The sequence below is a fragment of the Scyliorhinus torazame genome, chromosome 17, assembly GCF_047496885.1.
Source record: "Scyliorhinus torazame isolate Kashiwa2021f chromosome 17, sScyTor2.1, whole genome shotgun sequence".
In the NCBI taxonomy this organism is placed as follows: domain Eukaryota; kingdom Metazoa; phylum Chordata; class Chondrichthyes; order Carcharhiniformes; family Scyliorhinidae; genus Scyliorhinus; species Scyliorhinus torazame.
The window spans coordinates 138,436,519-138,460,009 of record NC_092723.1 but is presented as its reverse complement, the minus strand read 5'-3'; the positions used below and the strand labels follow the sequence as shown (position 1 = coordinate 138,460,009).

General features: G+C 47.2%; 1 protein-coding gene across 5 annotated transcripts in view; it reads left to right on the top strand.

Annotated features, from left to right (window-relative positions):
- Positions 1-23,491, top strand: part of LOC140394181 (probable helicase with zinc finger domain) — a 682,830-nt gene that overhangs the window by 180,952 nt on the left and 478,387 nt on the right. The gene's annotated exons all lie outside the window — the stretch shown is intronic.

Below are 23,491 nucleotides of genomic sequence, written 5' to 3'. Positions count from 1 at the left end.
GTTTAGTATCTCACCCAACCTGTTGGAGAGGAAATTGCTGAGGCCTTGACAGAAATCTTTGGATCCTCGCTGTCTTCAGGGGATGTCCCGGAGGACTGGAGAATAGCCAATGTTGTTCCTCTGTTTAAGAAGGGTAGCAAGGATAATCCCGGGAACTACAGGCCGGTAAGCCTTAGTTCAGTGGTAGGGAAATTACTGGAGAGAATTCTTCGAGACAGGATCTACTCCCATTTGGAAGCAAATGGACGTATTAGTGAGAGGCAACACGGTTTTGTGAAGGGGAGGTCGTGTCTCACTAACTTGATAGAGTTTTTCGAGGAGGTCACTAAGATGATTGATGCAGGTAGGGCAGTAGATGTTGTCTATATGGACTTCAGTAAGGCCTTTGACAAGGTCCCTCATGGTAGACTAGTACAAAAGGTGAAGTCACACGGGATCAGGGGTGAACTGGCAAGGTGGATACAGAACTGGCTAGGCCATAGAAGGCAGAGGGTAGCAATGGAGGGATGCACCTAAATGATTTGGAGGAAAATGTAACTGGTCTGATTAGTAAGTTTGCAGACGACACAAAGGTTGGTGGAATTGCGGATAGCGATGAGGACTGTCTGAGGATACAGCAGGATTTAGATTGTCTGGAGACTTGGGCGGAGAGATGGCAGATGGAGTTTAATCCGGACAAATGTGAGGTAATGCATTTTGGAAGGTCTAATGCAGGTAGGGAATATACAGTGAATGGTAGAACCCTCAAGAGTATTGAAAGTCAAAGAGATCTAGGAGTACAGGTCCACAGGTCACTGAAAGGGGCAACACAGGTGGAGAAGGTAGTCAAGAAGGCATACGGCATGCTTGCCTTCATTGGCCGTGGCATTGAGTATAAGAATTGGCAAGTCATGTTGCAGCTGTATAGAACCTTAGTTAGGCCACACTTGGAGTATAGTGTTCAATTCTGGTCGCCACACTACCAGAAGGATGTGGAGGCTTTAGAGAGGGTGCAGAAGAGATTTACCAGAATGTTGCCTGGTATGGAGGGCATTAGCTATGAGGAGCGGTTGAATAAACTCGGTTTGTTCTCACTGGAACGAAGGAGGTTGAGGGGAGACCTGATAGAGGTCTACAAAATTATGAGGGGCATAGACAGAGTGGATAGTCAGAGGCTTTTCCCCAGGGTAGAGGGGTCAATTACTAGGGGGCACAGGTTTAAGGTGAGAGGGGCAAGGTTTAGAGTAGATGTACGAGGCAAGTTTTTTACGCAGAGGGTAGTGGGTGCCTGGAACTCGCTACCGGAGGAGGTAGTGGAAGCAGGGACGATAGGGACATTTAAGGGGCATCTTGACAAATATATGAATAGGATGGAAATAGAAGGATACGGACCCAGGAAGTGTAGAAGATTGTAGTTTAGTCGGGCAGTATGGTCGGCACGGGCTTGGAGGGCCGAAGGGCCTGTTCCTGTGCTGTACATTTCTTTGTTCTTTGTTCTTTGTTCCCCATCAGACTAACCATCCCTGTGTCCTCTTTTCACCTTCCATTGAATCTTGATCCATACCACTGGTGACCAACAACCATTGACCAAGTTATATCGTCCTCAAACATGTCTGCTGCCTCACAAACAACACCTTAACCATCCAACAAGGTGAATCTGGCCACCTTGGACTCTGAACCTGACTCCTTCTCCATCACATTAACCTTCCCAACTGATTACACATGACCCACACAAATAATGACAGTGTGGTAGTCCCCACTAAGTAGTATTACATGTATTACGGTAAAGCTGTATCGTAGAGGTACATGGGCAAATCCCGGCCTGCTGGCTCCGCCCAGTAGGCGGCGTATAAATGTGTGTGCTCGCTGGTGCTGCAGCCATTCTGGTTCCAGCTACAGGAGGCACAACATCTTTGCTCAATAAAGCCTCGATTATTCCACTACTCTCGTCTTTGTGGTAATTGATAGTGCATCAATTTATTGAGCAAAGATTTTTAAAACTATGGATTCCGCATCAAGCCTAAACGCCTGTAGCTGAGCCCTCAAGCAGCCAACACTACGTCCACCTTTGAGCACTGGCTAGCCTCCTTCGAAAGCTACCGTTGAACATCCACTGAGGAACCCTCGGACTCTCAGAAGCTCCAAGTCCTTTATTCACGGGTGAGCCCTGACATTTTTCCCCTCATCCGGGATGCGCCCACTTACTCCGACGCAATGGAGCTCCTGAAGGGACATTACGTTCAACCAGTAAATCAACTATACGCCAGGCACCTCCTGTCCACGAGACAGCAACTCCTCGGGGAGTCTCTGGACGATTTCTGGGGTGCCCTGCACATCCTAGGTAGGAACTGTGACTGCCAGGCAGTTTCAGCAGTCCAGCACACAGAACTTTTAATTCGAGACGCTTTTGTTACGGGCATGAGGTCTGCGTACGTCCGCCAGCGGCCACTGGAAGGGGGTACGCATGATCTTGCGGGAACTAGGCAGCTCGCTAACTCGTTAGAAGTGGCCTCCCGTAACGTCCAGGCATACGCCCCCGATCTCGTGCCACCCTCGTGGGCATCGTGGGCCCCACCAGCTGCCGACTCCAGCTCACCGCAAGCCTGCGCCGCGCGGCAGCCAGCCAACCCTGGGGGGCCCCCAAGTGCTATTTTTGCGGGCTGAACAAACACCCCAGGCAGCGCTGTCCAGCGCGGAGCGCGACCTGCAACGGATGTGGGAAGAAGGGACACTTTGTTTCTGTTTGCCGCTGCTGTTTCCAGGCCTGGCATTCCTGCACCCCCCACGTGCGACCCAGGGACGCTGCCATCTTCCTCATCGCCAGCCATGTGCGGCCCGTGGGCGCCGCCACCTTTGTTGCCCCCCCGCCATGTGTGCCCCGTGCGCCATTTTAGACGGCGTCTCAGGACCCTTGCACGTCTGGCCATTCATCACCTGCCGCTACCCCCACCACTGCCTACCAGCCCGGGGCTCCCAGCATCTGCCGCAGCTCGCCTCGATCACCTGGACCAGTCCCGGCCCCACAGCCTCGCGACCGCAACAACGACGGTGAAGATCGATGGGCACGAGACGAACCTGCCTTTTTGACTCCGGGAGCACTGAGAGCTTCATCCACCCCACTACGGTAAGGCGCTGCTCCCTCCCGGTACACCCAGTCACCCAGAAAATCTCCCTGGCCTCCGGATCCCATTCCGTGGAAATCCGGGGGTACTGCATCGCGACCCTCACCGTCCAAGGCGTAGAGTTTAGCAACTTGCATCCTCCCCCACCTCTGCGCTGCCCTGTTACTTGGTCTTGATATTCAATGCCACCTCCAAAGCTTAACCTTAAAATTCGGCGGACCCCTACCCCCCTCACCGTGTGTGGCCTCACGACCCTTAAGGTCGACCCACCTACCCTGTTTGCAAACCTCACCCTGGATTGCAAACCCATCGCCACCAGGAGCAGATGGTACAGTGCCCAGGACAGGACCTTCATCAGGTCGGAGGTCCAATGGCTTCTGCAGGAAGGGGTCATTGAGGCCAGCAACAGCTCCTGGAGAGCTCAAGTGGTAGTGGTAAAGACTGGGGAGAAGCACAGGATGGTCATTGACTACAGTCAGACCATCAATCGGTACATGCAGCTCGACGCGTACCTCCTCCCATGCATAGCTGACATGGTCAATCAGATTGCGCAGTATCGGGTCTTTTCCACAGTGGACCTGAAGTCCGCCTACCACCAGCTCCCCATCCGCCCGGAGTACCGCCAATACACTGCGTTCGAAGCAGATGGCCGCCTCTATCACTTCCTTAGGGTTCCCTTCGGCGTCACTAATGGGGTTTAGGTCTTCCAGTGAGAGATGGACCGAATGGTTGACCGGTACGGACTGCGGGCCACCTTCCCGTACCTAGATAACGTCACCACCTGCGGCCACGATCAGCAGGACCATGTCTCAAATCTCCAAAAATTCCTCCAGACTGCCAAACTCCTTAATCTCATGTACAATAAGGAGAAATGCGTGTTCTGCACCAATCGCTTTGCCATCCTTGGCTATTTCGTGGAAAATGGAGTTCTAGGGCCCGACCCCGACCGCATGCACCCCCTCATGGAGCTCCCACTTCCCCACTGCCCCAAGGCCCTGAAACGATGCCTGGGGTTTTTCTCCTACTATGCCCAGTGGGTCCCTAATCATGCGGACAAGGCCCGCCCACTCATTCAGTCCACAGTTTTACCCTGGCGGCTGAGGCCCGCCAGGCCTTCAATCGCATCACGGCAGACATCGCCAAGGCCACGATGCACGCGGTCGACGAGTCCCTCCCCTTTCAGGTCGAGAGCGATGCATCGGACATAGCTCTGGCCGCCACCCTCAACCAGCCAGGCAGGTCCGTGGCCTTCTCCTCCCACCCTCCATGCCTCTGAAATTCGGCACTCCTCTGTCGAAAAGGAGGCCCAAGCCATTGTAGAAGCTGTGAGACATTGGAGGCATTACCTGGCTGGCAGAAGATTCACTCTCCTCACTGACCAACGGTCAGTTGCCTTCATGTTCAATAACACACAGCGGGGCTAGATCAAAAACGACACGATCTTGAGGTGGAGCATCGAGCTCTCCACCTACAATTGTGAGATTTTGTATCGCCCAGGGAAGCTCAACGAGCCCCCTGATGCCCTATCCCAAGGTACATGTGCCAACGCACAAGTGGACCGACTCCGGACTCTCCATTATGACCTCTGCCACCCGGGGTTCACCCGGTTCTTCCATTTCGTCAAGGCCTGCAACCTGCCCTACTCCATCGAGGAGGTCAGGACCGTCACCAGAGACTGCCAGGTCTGCGCAGAGTGCAAGCCGCACTTCTACCGGCCAGATCGAGCGCACCTGGTGAAGGCCTCCCGCCCTTTTGAACGCCTCAGTGTGGACTTCAAAGGGCCCCTCCCCCCCCCCCCCCCCCACCGACCGCAACACGTACTTTCTAAACGTGATTGACGAGTACTCCCGATTCCCTTTCACCATCCCATGCCCCGATATGACTTCTGCCACGGTCATTAAAACCCTCCACAGTATCTTCACTCTCTTCGGTTTCCCCACCTATATCCACAGTGATCGGGGATCTTCTTTTATGAGTGATGAGCTGTGTCAGTTCCTGCTCAGCAAGGGCATTGCCTCGAGCAGGACGACCAGCTACAACCCTGGGGAAACGGGCAGGTGGAGAGGGAGAACGGGACGGTCTGGAAGGCCATCCTGCTGGCCCTGTGGCCTACAAATCTCCCGGTCTCCCGCTGGCAGGAGGTCCTCCCCGACGCGCTCCACTCCATCCGTTCGCTCCTCTGCACCGCGACTAACGAGATCCCTCACGAACGTGTGTTTGCCTTCCCCAGGAAGTCCACCTCCGGGGTCTCGCTCCCAACATGGCTGACAGTTCCTGGACCCGTCCTCCTTCGCAAGCATGTGCGGACCCATAAGTCGGACCCATTGGTCGAAAGAGTCCACCTCCTACACGCGAACCCACAGTACGCCTACGTGGCACACCCTGACGGGCGCCAGGACAAGTCTCCCTCCGGGACCTGGCACCCGCTGGATCCCCACCCACGGCCCCCGACCTGACACCGCCCCCCCCCTTCCCCTGGCTGCCTCATTCACCCCTGCGCCATTCACCCTCCCTCCAGCGAACCTCCTCGCTGCCCCCGCTCCAGTAGGATCCATCCTCCCACTGGTTCCACTCAGGGGTGACGAAGATGAGGACAGCACGCTCCCGGAGTTACAGGTGACCAAGTCGGCGCCCACATCACCACCAGGACTGAGGCGATCGCAGAGGAGGATCAAGGCCCCCGACAGACTGAACTTGTAATGTTTTTCCACCACCCCCGCCGGACTCTTTTTTTTTTTAACAGGGTGTGAATGTGGTAGTCAAAATGTTGGCTACGAGGATTGAGGACTGTGTCCCGGGGGTGATTCACGAGGACCAGACGGGATTCGTAAAGGGTAGGCAGCTAAATACCAATGTGTGAAGGCTCCTAAATGTGATAATGATGCCATCGGTGGAGGGAGAGGCAGAGAGTGAGGCAGCCATGGACGCGGAGAAGGCCTTTGACCGAGTAGAGTGGGAGTATCTCTGGGAAGTGTTGAGGAGGTTTGGGTTTGGGGGAGGGTTTATTAGTTGGGTCAAGCTCCTGTATAGAGCCCTAGTGGCGAGTGTGGTCACGAACCGACGGAGGTCGGAGTATTTCCGGCTGTATCGAGGGACGAGGCAGGGGTGCCCTCTGTCCCCTCTGCTGTTTGCATTGGCAATTGAACCTTTGGCCATGGCGTTAAGGGAGTCGGGGAAACGGAAGGGCGTGGTCCGAGGAACATCGAGTGTCGCTGTACGCAGAGGACCTGTTGCTGTATGTGGCGGATCCAGTGGAGGGGATGGTTGAGGTCATGCAGATCCTCAGGGAGTTTGGAGACTTTTCGGGCTATAAGCTCAACGTGGGAAAGAATGAGCTCTTTGTGGTGCATCCGGGGGATCAGGGAAGAGGGATAGATGACCTACCGTTGAGGAGGGCGGAAAGGAGCTTTTGATACTTGGGGATTCAGGTAGCTAGGAGCTGGGGGGCACTGCACAAACTTAATTTGACGCGGTTGGTGGAACAGATGGAGGAGGATTTTAAAAGGTGGGACATGTTGCCACTCTCGCTGGCGGGCAGGGCACAGTCGATTAAAATGGTGATCCTCCCAAGGTTTCTTTTGTGTTCCAGTGCCTTCCAATCGTGATCACCAAGGCCTTTTTTAAGAGGGTAGGCAGGAGCATTATGAGATTTGTATGGGCGAGCAAGACCCCGAGGGTAAGGAGGGGGTTCCTGGAGCGTAGCAGGGATAGAGGAGGGTTGGCGTTGCCGAATTTGGGTGGCTACTACTGGGCAGCCAACGTGGCGATGATCCGTAAGTGGGTGATGGAGGGAGAGGGGGTGGCGTGGAAGAGGTTGGAGATGGGGTCCTGCAAAGGAACGAGCCTGGGGGCGCTGGTGACGGCACCGTTGTCGCTCTCGCCGACAAGGTACACCACGAGCCCGGTGGTGGCGGCAACGCTAAAGATCTGGGGGCAGTGGAGACGACACAGGGGAGCGTTGGGAGCCTCGGTGTGATCCCCGACTAGGGATAACCATCGGTTTGTCCCAGGAAGGATGGACGGGGGGTTTCAGAGCTGGCATTGGGCAGGGATTAGAAGAATGGGGGACCTGTTCATCGATGGGACGTTTGCGAGCTTAGGGGCGCTGGAGGAGAAATTTGGACTACCCCCGGGAAATGCCTTCAGGTACATGCAAGTGAGGGCGTTTGTGAGGCGGCAGGTGAGGGAATTCCCGCTGCTCCCGGCAGAGGGGATTCAAGACAGGGTGATTTTGGGCGTATGGATCGGGGAGGGAAAGGTGTCGGCGATATACCAGGAGATGAAAGAATAGGGGGAGGCTTTGGTAGAGGAGCTGAAAGGTAAATGGGAAGAGGAGCTGGGGGAGGCGATTGAGGAGGGGCTGTGGGCTGATGCCCTAAGTAGGGTTAATTCCTCTTCCTCGTGTGCCAGGCTTAGCCTGATACAGTTTAAGGTAGTGCACAGAGCGCATATGACGGGGGTGAGGCTGAGTAGGTTCTTTGGGGTGGAGGACAGATGTGGGAGGTGCTCAGGAAGTCCGGCGAACGATGTCCATATGTTTTGGTCATGCCCGGCACTGGAGGGGTTCTGGAGGGGAGTTGCGGGAATAGTATCTAAGGTGGTGAAAGTCCGGGTCAAGTCAAGCTGGGGGCTAGCAGTATTTGGAGTAGTGGACGAGCCGGGAGTGCAGGAGGCGAAAGAGGCCGGCATTCTGGCCTTTGCGTCCCTAGTAGCCCGGCGAAGGATCTTGTTAATGTGGAAAGAAGCGAAGCCCCCCCAGCGTGGAGGCCTGGATAAATGATATGGCAGGGTTTATCAAGTTGGAGACGATAAAGTTTGCCTTGAGAGTGTCTGCGCAGGGGTTATACAGGCGGTGGCAACCGTTCCTAGACTATCTCGCGGAGCGTTAGATGAAGGTCGGACAGCAGCAACAGCAACCTGGGGGGGGAGGGGGAGTATATCTGTCGTGTGTGGGGGGGGGGGGTTTCTGGGGGGCATTTGAGCAAGAAAACACATGAATGATCTGGAAAACTGACATGTACGGGAGGAATCCAATGTACAAAGTTCTGTATCATATTGACTTGCCATGTTCATGTCTTGCTATGCGAGCTTTCTTTCTTTTTTTTTGTTACGGGGTGGGGGGGGCGGTTTGTATGTATGGTTGAAAATTTTGTTAAAAAACTCTTAATAAACATATTTTTAAAAAAAAAGTGAATGTGGTAGTCACCACGAAGTAGTATTCCATGTATTACGGCAAGGCCATATAGTAGAGGTACATGGGTAAATCCCTGCCTGCTGGCTCCGCCTAGTAGGCGGTGTATAAATGTGTGTGCTCGCCAGTGCTGCAGCCATTCTGGTTCCAGCTACAGGAGGCACAACATCTTTGCTCAATAAAGCCTCGATTATTCCACTAATCTCGTCTTTGTGGGAATTGATAGTGCATCAGACAGCAGTGTTGCTTTTGTCAAGTCAAATCTAAAAGCAAATACTGCAGATGTTGGAAATGGTTCTGACGAAATCCTAACTCCATGTTTCTTTCCACAGACGCCGACAAACCTGCTGTGTATTTCCAAAATGTTCTTCTATTTATTTTATCAAGTCTAAACTGTGTTGCAATTCCTTGGGCAGTATTTCTCATTCACTGTGTCCTTTTACATTTTATTTAAAATCTTTTTCATTTCTTGCCCTCAAATCCCAAAAAGATTGATGCCAAGGATGGATAACCTCCTTTGAGGAAAGACTAAATATTTGTATGTTCCTCCTGAGGCAGAGACGATTAAGAGGAATTATAGCAAGCTTTTATAGGCTAACCAGCAAAAAACTCTTATGGTATGATGAGACAGTCAAAAGGTGATCAATTTAAAAATGGCATTGTAAGTGGAGAGGTGAGAAGTTAAGCAAAGTTTCTGTATAGAGTGTTATTGGTCCATGGAATGCTTTCTTAGGGATTTGATTGAGACAGAAAAATGCATCCTTTAAAGGGAAATGGGTAAGTAAGCGCCAAGGATGACACAGCTATGGGTAAAGAGCGAAGCAGTGGCATTAGTTTTGGTTTGCTCCAGCACGCGCCTACACAGACACAATGGGATGCATGACCTCCTTCTCTGCTATAAATGTCTATGGTTCGTTGGTTTTTATTAAGATGTCATTTCCTACCTCCTCCATAAGTCTTTACATCACAGCTTCTCATCTTTTCTGAAATTAAGTCCTATTTGGTTTCCCAATTGCCACCTCGTATCGCTCAGACATTTTGCTGGGTGATAATTATTTTGGGGTTTTTTCTTGATCTGTTACCTTTAACTGATAATAATGCATGGTTGAAATATGCTTGAAGTTTCCTGATACCACCCACTCCATCCATCTGGTCCGATCCAACCAATTGTCAGCTTTCTATTTGTCACTGTTTCACCCAGCCCTTGCTCAAAATTAATTAGATCTCTATAAATTTTCACTGTTCTGATAAAAGATCACAGACCTTAAATGTTAACTCTGGTTCTCTCTCAACATTGATACTACCTAGCCTGCTGAGTTTTTTTCCAGCATGTTCTGTTTATATCAGGATAAGTTGGGTTCAGAAAGAGTCTGCATTGGTGATATAGGGCAATGTTCACCTCGTGTGACAGAGAGGCAGTCAAGTGGACTTTAGCCAAGTGGAGAAGTCTCAATCCCAATGTATGATTCATCCAGATTCTAAGCCTCTCCCCCCTAATATATCAAAACAGACATTTAGAAGCACTATATTGGAAGGTTGCATCATTGAAACAGATGAGATGGAGGCAGAGGAGCTAGGGGTGGAATGGCATGAAGTCCTTACAGAGTGACCATGTGAGACAGTGTAGTCAGGCCGGTGGGCTTGTAATAAATATTATTTGATAGCCTACAGCCAGAAGGGGAAACCGAGAAATCAGGGAAGGGAAGAGTCGAAGATGGACCATGGAAACTGAGAGAAGAGTGGAAATTGGCAGCAAAGTTTAAAGTTTTCTAATTCAAAACAAGAGCAGGACATGGCACCATTTCCACCACCTTTTGTGTGATGCCACCACCAAACACATTTCCCCCCCCTCTGCACCTTTCAGCATTCCGAAGAGACTGTTCCCTTTGTGATACCCTGGCCCATTTCTCAGTCACCCACAACATTCCATCCCCTTCCCACAGCATCTTTCCATGCAAATGTAGGAGATACCCTTTTACCACCTCTCTCCTCACTATCGAATACTCCAAACATTCCTTGCAAGTGAAGCAACGATTTACAAGTACTTAATTTAATCCAGTCTTATATATTTAAACTCCTTCCCAATGTGGGATTGGAGAGAGAAAACGCAGATTAAGTGACTGACCCCGAAGTTCTGGTGACCTGTCATTTTAATTTTCCACCTTGCTCCCACATTGACACCTCAGTGTCTGTTGCACTGTTCCAGTGAGGCTCAAAGTAAGCTTCAGGATCACCATCTCATCTTTCAATTAAGCATGTCACAGCCTTGCGGATTCAACGTTGTGTTCAACAGTTTCAGACTGTAAACTCTGTCCCCAATTTTGTTTCCTTTTCTTTGCCTGTTTCATTTTGTTTCTTTCAGTCAGCACACCTGCTCTAGGCACATTTTTGTTTGTTTCTTTTCTTGCCCCATCACTATATTCTTTGGCCTTCGAGCACTAAATTTTCTGTCATTCAGAGTCTCGTCTTCCAACCTTTTTGTCCTTGTTTCACCCATCTCCTGCTCAAAGCCGATTATATCTCCAACTTTTCCCAGTTCTGATGAAAGGTCACCGACCTGAAATGTTAACTCTCTTTCTCTCCCGACGCAGATGCTGCCTAATCTGCATTTTTTAATAGCGTTTTCTGTTTCTATTTCACATTACCAGCATCTGCAGTATTCTACTCCTCGATTATTCTGATTAGCACATTCTGCGTTCAGCACAGTGGTATAAAGGGCAACATTTTCCGACAGCAACTCCACAATAGAAAATCAATTACACAAATCTCATCATTTCTATAATTCCTTTCCATAGCAGAATTAAGTTTTAGCTGTGTTGATGATATTACTAAAATTGGACATTGCTGAGAGTTACTTTCACTTTTTAATTAAAAAGCCTTTTTACTTTTGCTACCTTGCAAGGCTTTTCTGAACCACTGTCTGTTCTGCAAACCAGGACATTCTTATAATGATGATAATATTAATAATCACTCAAACTACAACATCTTCCATGGGGATAGAACCTGAAGTTTCCAGGCTGATGTCATACCCACAAGACATCATGGGTGCTTGGGACCATTGAAGATGGAGGAGATGGAATCCAAAAATTTGTTTCTGGCATATTTGTTAAATGTTGCCCTGAATCCATATTTTGATTATTGTAGCAATGTACTATTTAAAAACAACAAATAACTTCCAGAAGTTGTATACTACCTTTTGGGGCATTTAGTATCAAACTGAAACATGCATCATACCATGTCTCTGCCAAGCTCTGGCTGTATGAAGTGTTGGTGGAATCATTTCCTTCTGCGAGAAGGAATGGATTTGTTTTTAAATGCTTTGTTTTTTAAGTGCACTCTCTTCAAAGTGTGTTGAATTTAAACGCTGGCAACATCAGCCAGCCACAGAGACCTGGGTGTACCAGCTGGCAGGATGATTGCAAATATACACTTGGGGTAGGAGAATCATAGACAGATTGAGTGGGAGTGTTAATGAAATACAGAAAACTTTGGCGGTGGGGAATGGGAGTCAGATGTTGTTAAGGAAAGATGTCTTCTGGATAACAGATATGTCAGTGATGAATAAAGAGAGGGATTTTAGAGAAGCAGAATACTATATATGTTTTTCATGTAGACAGCTGCTTGAGAGAGAAGAAATTGAGGTATGCTTCCAGAACAAGGCAAAATATACTGGGGGAAAAACATGTGGTTTACTGTGCTCAGCGGCACGGGAGCACAGTAGTTCGCAGTTTCGATTCCCGGCTTGGGTCACTGTCTATGCGGAGTCTGCACATTCTCCCTGTGTCTGCGTGGATTTCCTCCGGGTGCTCCGGTTTCCTTCCACAAGTCCCGAAAGACATGCTGTTAGGTAAATTGGACATTCTGAATTCTCCCTCTGTGTACCCGAACAGATGCCAGAATGTGGCGACTAGGGGCTTTTCACAGTAGCTACATTGCAGTGTTATTGTAAGCATACTTCATAGAATCATCATAGAATTTACAGTGCAGAAGGAGGCCATTCGGCCCATCGAGTTTGTACCGGCTCTTGGAAAGAGCACCCTACACAAGCCCACACCTCCACCCTATCCCCATAACCCAGTAATCCCCCCCACCTCCCCCAACACTAAGGGCAATTTTGGACACTAAGGGCAATTTTGAATGGCCAATCTACCTAATCTGCACATCTTTGGACTTGTAATAATAAGAATTATTATTATTTTCCTATATGGGTGTAGGTGCTGAATGGAACAGCAATCATTTCCTGCGACTTAAGAGACATGGCTGCAATGAAAGAGTGATTTACAAACAACATTTTTTTCAATGAACTGAACCATTTCTCTTCTGTTCAAATTGTGGTTTCTTTGGTTGATTATATAGTTCTTTCCTGGTTTTGTACAAAGAGCTTTTTATATCCATCCCATCAATCACAAATGTTTTTAATCATTGAATAATAGGGTGCTACACCAGAGAAGGATGCCAATTATGCCTGTGCTAGCTCTTCAGTAGAGTTATTCAATTTGTCTCACTCGCAAGAATACAAAAAATAGGAATAGGAGTAGACCGCTTGGCGTATTTGGACATTCTGAATTCTCCCTCAGTGTACCCGAACAGGCGCCGTAGTGTGGCGACTAGGGGATTTTCACAGTAACTTCATTGCAGTGTTAATGTAAGCCTACTTGTGCCAATAATAAAGATTATATTGAGCCTTCTCTGCCATTCGGTACGTTCATTGCTGATCTTGGGCTTCAACTCCACTTTCCTGCTTGCTTCCCCATCCCATTGATCCCCTGAGAGACAAAATATCTTTCCATTCTAACCTTAAATGTTTTCAATAATGGAGCATCCACAATCTTCTGAGGTAAAGGATTCTAAAGAATCGCAACCCTTTGAGCGAATTAATTTCTCATCTTAGTCGTAAATTATTGCTTCCTTATCCTGAGACTGCGCCCCCATTTTTTAGATTCCCTGGCCAATGGAAGCAATCTCTCAACATCTACACGATTAAGGGCCTTCAGAATCTTGTGCGCTTCAATGAGATCACCTCCCATTCTTCAAAATAAAGATGATATAGGTCCAATTTCCTCAGTGTCTCATCACAGGACATCCCTCCCATCCCAAGGCTTTACCACCTCCAATGCAAGTATATTCTTCTTTTAAACATGAAGACAAACATTTTCTTCTTATTTTCTCGTTATCAAATGCATTTCTGATTTGGAACACCTCTATCAAATATGCGCCTGACCCATCTCTGCTCAAAGGAGAACCACCCTAGCTTTTCCAACCCCTCCATGTAATAGAAGTCCGTGATCCCTGGTACTATTCTAGAGCACGGGTAGAATTGTGGTAACGTTACTGGTAATCCAGAGGCCTGGATTTATGCACCGGAGATAAGGGTCCAAACCCCATCATTGCAGCTGTAGGGATTTAAATTGAATTAATATATTTACAGTTTGCATTTAAAAAGCTTTTCTAACTAATGAATAATTATCATGAACCTATTGGGAAAAAAATATTTGATTCGCTAATATCTTTCAGGGGAAGCAATCTGCCACCTTACTCAGTCTGCCTACCTGTGACTCCAGACACACAGCAATGTGGTTGGCTCTTAACTGCCCTCTGAAATTGCCTCGTGAACCATTCAGTTGTACCAAACTGCGACTGAAAAGTCGAATAAATATTAAACTGGACAGACCACCTCAGATCGACTGAGGCTGCGGAACCAATAGGCATATTCTGCCCAGTCAACCCTGCCAAGTTGTCCTCTGAAGACTTGTGCCAAATTTGGGACAACTGTTTCACAGGCTAGTCAAGCAATATAGTCATGACTGTGTGACACTATGCTTCAGAACAGATCACGCAGCTCACAACTTAGGCATTCACAAGGTGTTTTGGGCCATCAGCAGCAACAGAATTGTATTTATCCACAGTCTAACCTCATGGCCCAGCGTGTCCCTCACTCTACCATTACAATCGAGCCAGGGGACCAACCCTGGTTCAATGAGAAGTGGAGGACATCATGACAGGGCAGCACCAGGCATACTTAAAAATGAGTTGCCAACCTTGTGAAGCTTCAACACAAGACTGCATGCAAGCTAAACAGTGGAGGCAGTATGCTATAGACAGAGCTAAGCGATCCCACAGCCAATGTATCAGATCAAAGCTCTGCACTCCTGTTACATCGAGTCATGTATAGAATGGACAATTAAACAATTAACCGAGGAAGCAGTCTCTAAAAACATTCCCATTCTCAATGGTTAAGGAGCCCTGTCTGTCGAGCATTTGCAATTTGCAGTCATCTTCAACCAGAAGTGCCAAGTGGATCAAGAGCGGTTGATTCATCTCTGCCTCCTCCTGTGGTCCCCCTTCATTGTCAATTCTAGTCTGCAGGCAGTCCAACACCCGGTGATATGAAGAAATAGCTGAAGGCACTTGATTCAGCAAAGGCACTGACAACATTAGCTGTAGTATCGATGTTGTGTGTTCCGGAACTAGCTGAACCCTAAGCCAAGCTGTTCTGGTATAGCTATGACATTGGCATCTACCCAGCATTTGCAAAATTTCCCAGGTATGCCCTGACCATAAGATCATAAGACATATGAGCAGAATTAGGCCATTTGGCCCTTCGAGTCTGCTCCGCCATTCAATCATGACTAATATGTTTTTAATCCCCATTCTTCTGCCTTTTCCCCAGAACCCCTGATCCCCTTATGAATCAAGAACCTATCTAACTTTATCTTAAAGATACCCAGTGACTTGGCCTCCACAGCCTTCTGCGGCAGTGAATTCCACAGATTCACTACCTTTTGGCTGAAGAAATTCCTCCTCATCCGGTTTTAAAGGATCGTCCCTTCAGTCTGAGGCTGTGCCCTCGGGTTCTAGTTTCTCCCACTAGTGGAAACATCCTCTCCACGTGCACTCTATCTAGGTTTCTCAGTAGTTTGTAAGTTTCAATGAGATCCCCCCTCATCCTTTTAAACTCCATCGAGTACAGACCCACTTAGAAAAAACACAAAAAACACTTACTCAAAATAACCTGTTCACTGATGCTTAGTTTGGGTTCTGCCAGCGTCACTCGGCTTTAGACCTCATTGAGTTCCAAACAAAAGTTCTGAATTCCAGAGGTGAGTGAGAGTAACTGCCATTAAAGCAGTATTTGACCAAGCATGGCTTCAAGGATCCCTCGAAAAATTGACGCCAATGGGAATGTGGGGCAAACACTCTACTGGCTGGAGTCATAACTAGAATAAAATAAGATGGTTGTGGTTGTTGGTCAATAATTTCAGCTCCAGGACATTGCTGCAGGAGTTTCTTAAGGTATTGTCCTGGGACCAACCATCTTTTGGTTGTTCGTTAATGGCGGCCTTTCTTCTATCATAAGGTCAAAAGTGGGTACATTTGTTGATTGCACAAGTGTTCAGTGCCATTTGTAACTCTCCAGATAACAAACCAATCCATTCCCATGTGCAGCAAGAATTGGACAACATTCAGGCTTGCTCTGATAAGTGGCAAGGATCTAACCATCTCCCCATGACATTCCATAATTCCTCAGGTGAAGGAGCAGTGCTCCGAAAGCTAGTGATTCGAAACAAACCTGTTGGACTTTAACCTGGTGTTGTAAGACTTCTTACTGTGCTCACCCCAGTCCAACGCCAGCATCTCCACATCATGACATTCCATAAGACATAGGAGCAGCAGTAGGCCATTTGGCCCATTAAGTGTGCTCTGCCATTCAATGAGAATGCCATTCAGTGGCATTAATATTGCTGAATCACCTATCAACGTCAGGAATGCGAAGGGATATTTTCCACTTGCCTGGATGAATGCAGTTCTAACACCACTTAAGAAGCTCAATACCGTCCAAAACAAAGTAGCTTGATTGGTACTTCATCCACTACCTTAAACATTTACTCCTTCCATCGCTGATGCATAGTGGTAGCAGTGTGTACCATCATCAAGATGCACTGCAGCAATTCACCAAGCCTCTTTTGACAGCACATCCTAAACCCCTGATCTTTACTGCCTAGAAGAACGAGGGCAGCAGGCAAGTGGGAACATAACCACCTGCACTTTTGCCTCCAAGACATACGCCACCCTGATTTGGGACTATATTGCCATTCCTTTACTGTCACTGTGCCATAATCCCTCCATGAGGTCACCCGCCTTATCTGTGTAACCTTGTTCAGCCCTATAAGTCTTCAAAATGTTTGCACTCCAATTTTGCAGACCGTGCATCCCTGATTTTAATTGCTGCACCATCGATTAAGGTTTTACATTTTTGCAAACAATACAACAAAAGTACAAAATAAATACATCGCTGTGCGCAAGGGAAAAAACAATTCCACATTCATGAATACAGAGGTGAACAGGGGAACAACATTATAACTGGCTTGAATCATTAGACATAGCTAGATGTCTTGAGATGCCCCACAGAGACCAAGGGAGAAACAGGATGAAGCCACGAAAACATGGTAAAATGATGCACACCTTTCCATGACACGTCTGCTTCAGGATAAATTGTCCGCGCCATGTTTGGGCATGCACCAATGCATATGTGCCCGCATCTCTAGCAGTACCAAAGGTACTGATGACATAGCACAGCCTCTTCCCCTTGGATACCAGCCCTGTCTGCACTTATGCAGGAATCAATCTCTGATTCTTTATACTCCCCCTTACAAAAGAAAAGAAAACAAAGGAAATACACAAAAAACCCAGTTCTAAAGGGGAGTTGCACACAATGCAACTTAACTCTAGAATCAGGCCCAGTACAGAACCAACATTCCATTATTTGTACAGAGAAGACCGGCAGCAACATATTCGGATTTTGATCAAGCTTTAAGGGCCTCCCAAGAAAAACAGAGTGGAAAAAGAGCTTGAGCTACCAGCCATAAACTGCAGGATAACAAAGGATCACGGCCATACACTGGTTCCATAATTCCCTGACGCACGCCGACCACACATCAATAAGGAAGTGAACAGGCTGCTCATCAACCAACAAAGTGGCCCACCCCCCAGGGGGGCAACAGGATGTCAACTAAAATACAGGACTCTGCTCAACCACAGGCCTCTCAATACCCAGCCTCTCAGAACGTCCCTTGAAGCTTGGGAAGCTCTGGAGACAATAGGCTACCAGCCACAGCACCCGACTTGGCCTAGCCCAGCACCTCCTGACACAATGCCTCCAGGACACCCCAGCTGGACCTCTCCAACCACATCCAGGGCAGTGCACTGAAAGAAAAAAAGGATGATTAGACCAGCCCCAGCTGGGGAGACCCCACACAGAAGAGAAGAAGAATCATCAAGATACCCAACAATTGGGTGCCTTGGGGGGAGGGGGGGGGGCTCTATCCTCGATCTCTGTGCGGACTGAACTAACCCCATCATCCAAATCCACTCCCAACATCCACCAATCACCCCGCCCTGACTCCACTCATCTTCGTTATAAACAAGGTAAGACTGTCAAAAAGGCACTCTCCATAACCACAAGGATTACAACATAATAACAAAAGAGTGATACTGTGCACAGATCATCTCTCTCATCTACTCAATATGATTTTGGCTAGAATTGAAAAACAGACGATACTCGCCTCGTGCTGCCGTTTTGCACACCTGTGCAAAAGAAAAGATAACAATAAATAATCAATAACATAATCACAAAGGAGTAATGTCCAGGATTATAGAAGAATTGCAGGATAATGACACCGTTTATGTTGCTCAAGAAGGTTGATGCAAAGACGGGACCAATGAACACTCCTCATGATCTTTCAAGGATTCCAATGAATGGAGCACCTTCACTTCCACAATGCTGGTGCCCAACCAACCCCCAGTCTAGTCCCCGGCTGGAGGGGATGACTCGACCCACTTGGCCACCTCCAAACCCACTCGATGAGCATCGAGGATAGGATACTATAGGGCCAGTGGTTGGGGGACCCACCCGACCCCAGGCTTCGAAAATTGAATACTCAGTGTTCCTTTGAACCTGCTGCACCAGCTTACAAATCAAGATTACTAAAGCATGGCAGCCAATCTTTAAACTCAATCAGGTACTCTCCTCCCACTTCTCAGCAGGAACTGGGTTCACGGACACCTTGCCCTGCTCCTACCTCCCGAAGTCGTCAGGATTAATTCCACGCCATACAGCAGCATCTCAATGTCTCGAAGGTGGGCCCTTACCAGGGAAAGTGCTCTTCCAAATGCAAGGACTCTCATGCGCATCCACCATTCTCCCAAATCTTCAGAGTGAGCCCCAAAGACTTGCATCACAGAGCCAAGATATTCGTCCAGAGCAACATTCTCGATGGTGGCCATCGTTTGGCTGCACACAGCATTGCTGAAGCGAAAGCCTGCTCACCAGCAACAGCTTCACTGCAAGCTGCCCCACCTCAGCCCACTTCAACCGCTCCTCTTCGCAAAACATTAATCAGGATCCTCCAGGGGCATAGTGATGACATGTATTACAAGAAAAGACAAATATGAAATGTGCAGCAAGATAAAATAAAGGAATACAAGATGAGCAGAGCTATACTTGCGAAAACGCAGCTGCCCCCATGCCCACATCATGTGACCCCCTCATTGGTACTTTCTGCTTGGCCCTTAGCTCTGGAATTGCCTCCCTAAAGCACTCTTGCCCCTCCTCTTTTCAAATGCTTCTAAACACCCACCTCTCTTTCCTGATTTTCCCTCCTCTGGTTCTGTGCCAAAAATGTTGATTTTGTTCTGGTTTTAGCAGCTTGGGATATTTTACAATGTTAAAATGTGCCATATAAATGTGAATTGTCACCGTCAAATATTTGTGTGCCTATACCCCAAGATTGTTCTGTTCCTCTAACTGTTGAAACTCATACATTTTGTTCATATTACTACGACTTCTTCCTACCAAAATGTAATTTCACATTTAAAAATTAAATTTCATCAGCCAAAACACCAATGTGCCTATGACTCCTGAAGCCTATTTCTTTATTCCACATTGTTGACGACATTTCTGAGTTTGTGTCATCTGCAAACTTTGAAATTATGACCTATATACCTAAGTCTAGGTCATTAATATATATCAAAAAGAGTAGTCCTAAAACCAACCATGGGGAACTCCACCATATATCTCCCTCTAACTGAAATATAAGCATTCACCACCGGCTTTCTGGCTCTTTTGTATCTATGCCGATACTGTGTCTTAAACTTTTTAATTTTGCTAACAAGTCTGTTCTGTGGCACTTTGTCAAACAACTTTTGAGTCCATGTGCACGACATTAACAACACTACCCTCACCAACTTTGTCTATTTCATTCAATGTTACCAATCTTTTTAAAATTCAAAATTGAAGCTGTTGGTTTTTTTCAGTGAGTTGATTTTAGATCTGGAACTATTTTTGTTCCTTCTCTTTGAATATCTGTTTGTGTGTACATATGGCGACCATGACTGAGTTACCTCCACTACATTGACCTGGCATATGAAGCTCTGCCACATAATTTCAAGGTTCAAAGCCTGCATCTAGCTACAGGTGCCCTGTATGTGTTTGTTCGAATGCCTGGAGGAAAACTGAGGTTGATGACTCCTTCCACCTCCATAGTGCCATGGTTGCTTCTGACCACTCCAGGTGTTCAACCTCTGCCAAGATGCAGTAGCCAAAATCGTACTGTATCAATTGGCAGTTAAAATTGAACTGAAGCTACATGACCCCATTGTTTTCAACTCCTTGACATAATTCTTAGACTAAAGCACATTGTGACACAAGAATCTCACTTCATTGCAAAGACTTATTCAATGATTTTTGACCCTTTGTGTGGATTGAATTTGGTTACACCTCTGCTGCAGGAGAGCTATTAGATTAATTTATAATGTCTTACTGAATTGACTCATTCCCATTAGATTAAAAAAAACTTCAGATACTGCAGTGTTTTTACAGTAAATGGCAGCTGTTTGAAATGCTCAAAGCTTCCGCTAAACTGAACTAATTCCCCGAACAATATTAGATAAAATGTCTGGCGAAGCATTGCTTTTGCTCAGCATAAGGAGTAAGTAAGATGCAGCTGGAAATGCCTTAACTGGCTCGATACATTAGGCAACTGTCCCAGGTCAGTTAGACTGTAAAAATATGTGCACATATCTTTATTGGTTATGGAAGCATTTTCCTCCAGATAATTATTCTCTACATTTGGATTAGCCCCATCAATAATTTTTCTTGCAGGATGAACATTGCCGAGGCATCTTAGGATCATTAAATTTGCAATGCAGAAGGAAGCCATTCGGCCCATCGAGTCTGCACCGGCCCTTGGAAAGAGCACCCCACCACCGCCCTATCCCTGTAACCCCACCTAATCTTTTTTGGACACTAAGGCAATTTAGCATGGCCAATCCACCTAACCTGTACATCTTTGGACTGTGGAAGGAAACTGGAGCACCCGGAAGAAACCCACGCAGACTTGGGGAGAACGTGCAGACTCCGCACACAGTGTAACCCAAGCCTGGAATCGAACCTGGGACCCTAGCGCTGCGAAGCAACAGTGCTAACTACTTTGCTACCGGGTTGTCCAGGTTATTCGGCAGAAGATAGAGAGAAAAATCTAATCATGTACGCAGTCTTCTGTTATTGCCTATTCAGAGGCTTCAAATAATAAGTTAGTGTAAAAATAAAAGCTTGCTAAATAGTTTTTTTCCATTTGGGTGCTTCCTTTTCATCGGAGAACACTGGATCACCGTTTCCTCTCAGGCAGACGAGACTATCTTTACCTTCTGAGGACATCTGGGGGCAATCTTTTTCTCTCTGTGGGGAGAAGGGACTATCTTCTTCCTTTTGAGGGCATTTGGCGGCAGCCTTTTCCCCTTTCTGGAGGTAATTCATTTATCTCTCATCAACCGCAGGTTAACATTTTCTCTCCTAGAATTTGCGAGCTTTAGTCTTGACATGATGTACGTGTGAAGATTATTTTGAAAACCGAGCAAATCAGTCTCTGCTGATCGTTAATGCATACATATGAGGTGCTCGATCTTGGGAGCTAGTTGGAGAGGAAAAGCTGACACAGACTGACTCAATCTACTGAATCATGCCTCCTGTCTAACAATTGTTGATGCAGTGCTGGTGGCTGTGGAAACATCTCACTCCCAGATATTGCCAAATTTGACTTGGAAGTGTTTGGTTCTATGAGGCATTTTTTAGATTGGGATGCAAAGAGTGAATATTTGTACATTGAAGCTCCAAGGTACTCTATGTTTAAATAAGGTTTCATTACCATTTTTCCACACACAAGTGTAAGGGAGGCTAGTTTTAGTGTGTAGTCACTTGCAGCTTCTAGTTGCCAAAATGAGATGCACTGTTAGGTCTGAGTTAGTATATGGTTTGTCAAGTGACAAGAAAGTAAAGTCATTACTGCATCTCTTCGTTATTCCCCAAAAACCCTGCAAAATATTAAGTCAAGAAGAGCAATGGAAATGCTTTACCATTTAATCCTCTGTTGTAGCTCAAAAAAGGGATGAGAATGAATTGAAGGTTTCTTTATTATTAAGTGCTTCAACATTTCTGCTTTGTATATGACTTGTTTCCTCAATACCTGAAATTCAGAAAAATATTTCTGCCTTGCAGTTTCCCCCATATTTAGTAGATTGTTAATGACGCATATGGAATACTGGGCTTGGTAAATAGAGACATGGTCCAAAAGGGAGCAAGTTAAGCTAAACTGGTACAGAAAATAGAGTTTGTCTTCAGATTGAATGTTATGTCCAATACATCAGGACGGACTTGAAGGCTTTGGAGAAGGTACAGAGAGATTTACTGGATTGGTCCAAGATGATTGATTACAGGTCTGTGAATAGACTGCAGAAGTTGGGATTGTTTGCCATAGTAATAATAATAATCTTTATTATTGTCACAAGTAGGCTTACAGTAACACCATAGTGAAGTCAGTGTGAAAATCCCCTAGTCGCCACACTCCGGCGCCTGTTTGGGTACACAGAGGGAGAATTCAGAATGTCCAATTCACCTAACCAGCACCTCATTCGGGAGTGGGAGGAAACTCCACCCGGAGGAAACCAACGCAGATACAGCGAGAACGTGCAGACTTCGCACAGACAGTGACCCAAGCGGGAATCGAACCTGGCGCTGTAAAGCAGCAGAGCTAACCACTGTACTATTGTGCCGCACATCAGATCGTAGATCTATAAGCAAAGAGGGGATTTGGTAGAGCTGTTTAAAATCATGAAGGATTTAAGTTGAGTAAATGAAGAAAAACTGTTTCCCAATTCGTTGCAGTGTTTAAAAAAAATGTATTTTATTACATACGTGTATCAAAACCGGTTACAGCAAATAAACACCCCGGAAAACATACTTCCCAACAATCAACTATACAGATTTTTCCTCTCTTTCATCCCCCCGCTGCGCCGGACAGCCCCTCAAACACGGTCACAAACATCCTCCGTCTTTTCTCAAAACCCCCTGCATAGCTCCTTAACTTTACTTTATCTTCTCTAACTGCAGGAAGTCATACAGGTCACCCAACCAAGCCGCTACCCCCGGTGGTGATGCCGACCACCACTCCAGTAAAATCCACCGCCGTGCAATCAGAGAGATGGAGGCCACATCATCGGCCTTCCTCCTCTCCATGAGCTCCGGCTTCTCTGAAACTCCAAATATCGCCACCAAAGAGTCCGGGTCCACCACCTCCTCCGCTATCCTGGCTAAGACCGCGAACACTCCCGCCCAGAATCTTCCCAATTTTTCCCAACCCCCAAAACATGTGCGTGTGATTTGCTGACCCCCGCCCACACCTCTCACACTCATCTGTTACCCCCTGAAAGAACCCACTCATTCTCGCCCTAGTCATATGCACCCTGTGCACCATCTTAATCTGTATCAGGCCCATCCTTGCACAAGAGGAGGTCCCGTGTACCCTACGCAGTGCCTCAATCCATCCACCCCAATTGATCTCCCCTCCCAACTCTGCTTTTAATTTCTCCTTGACCTTCACCACCCGCTCGCCTTCCTGCTCCCCCAGCCACTTGTATATATCCCTAATTCTTCCCTCCCCTTCCACATCCGGAAGCAGCAGTCGCTCAATTGGCTGAAGAGTTGATGACCAGAGGGCACAGATTTAAGATGATTGGCAAAATAACTAGAGGTGACATAAGGAAAAGAATGGTTAGCATTTGCAATGCTGCCTCAATAGGGTGGGAGGAAAGATTTACAGCGTTGTTCAAAAAGGAATTTGATAAATACTTGGAAGAGAAAAAAAAT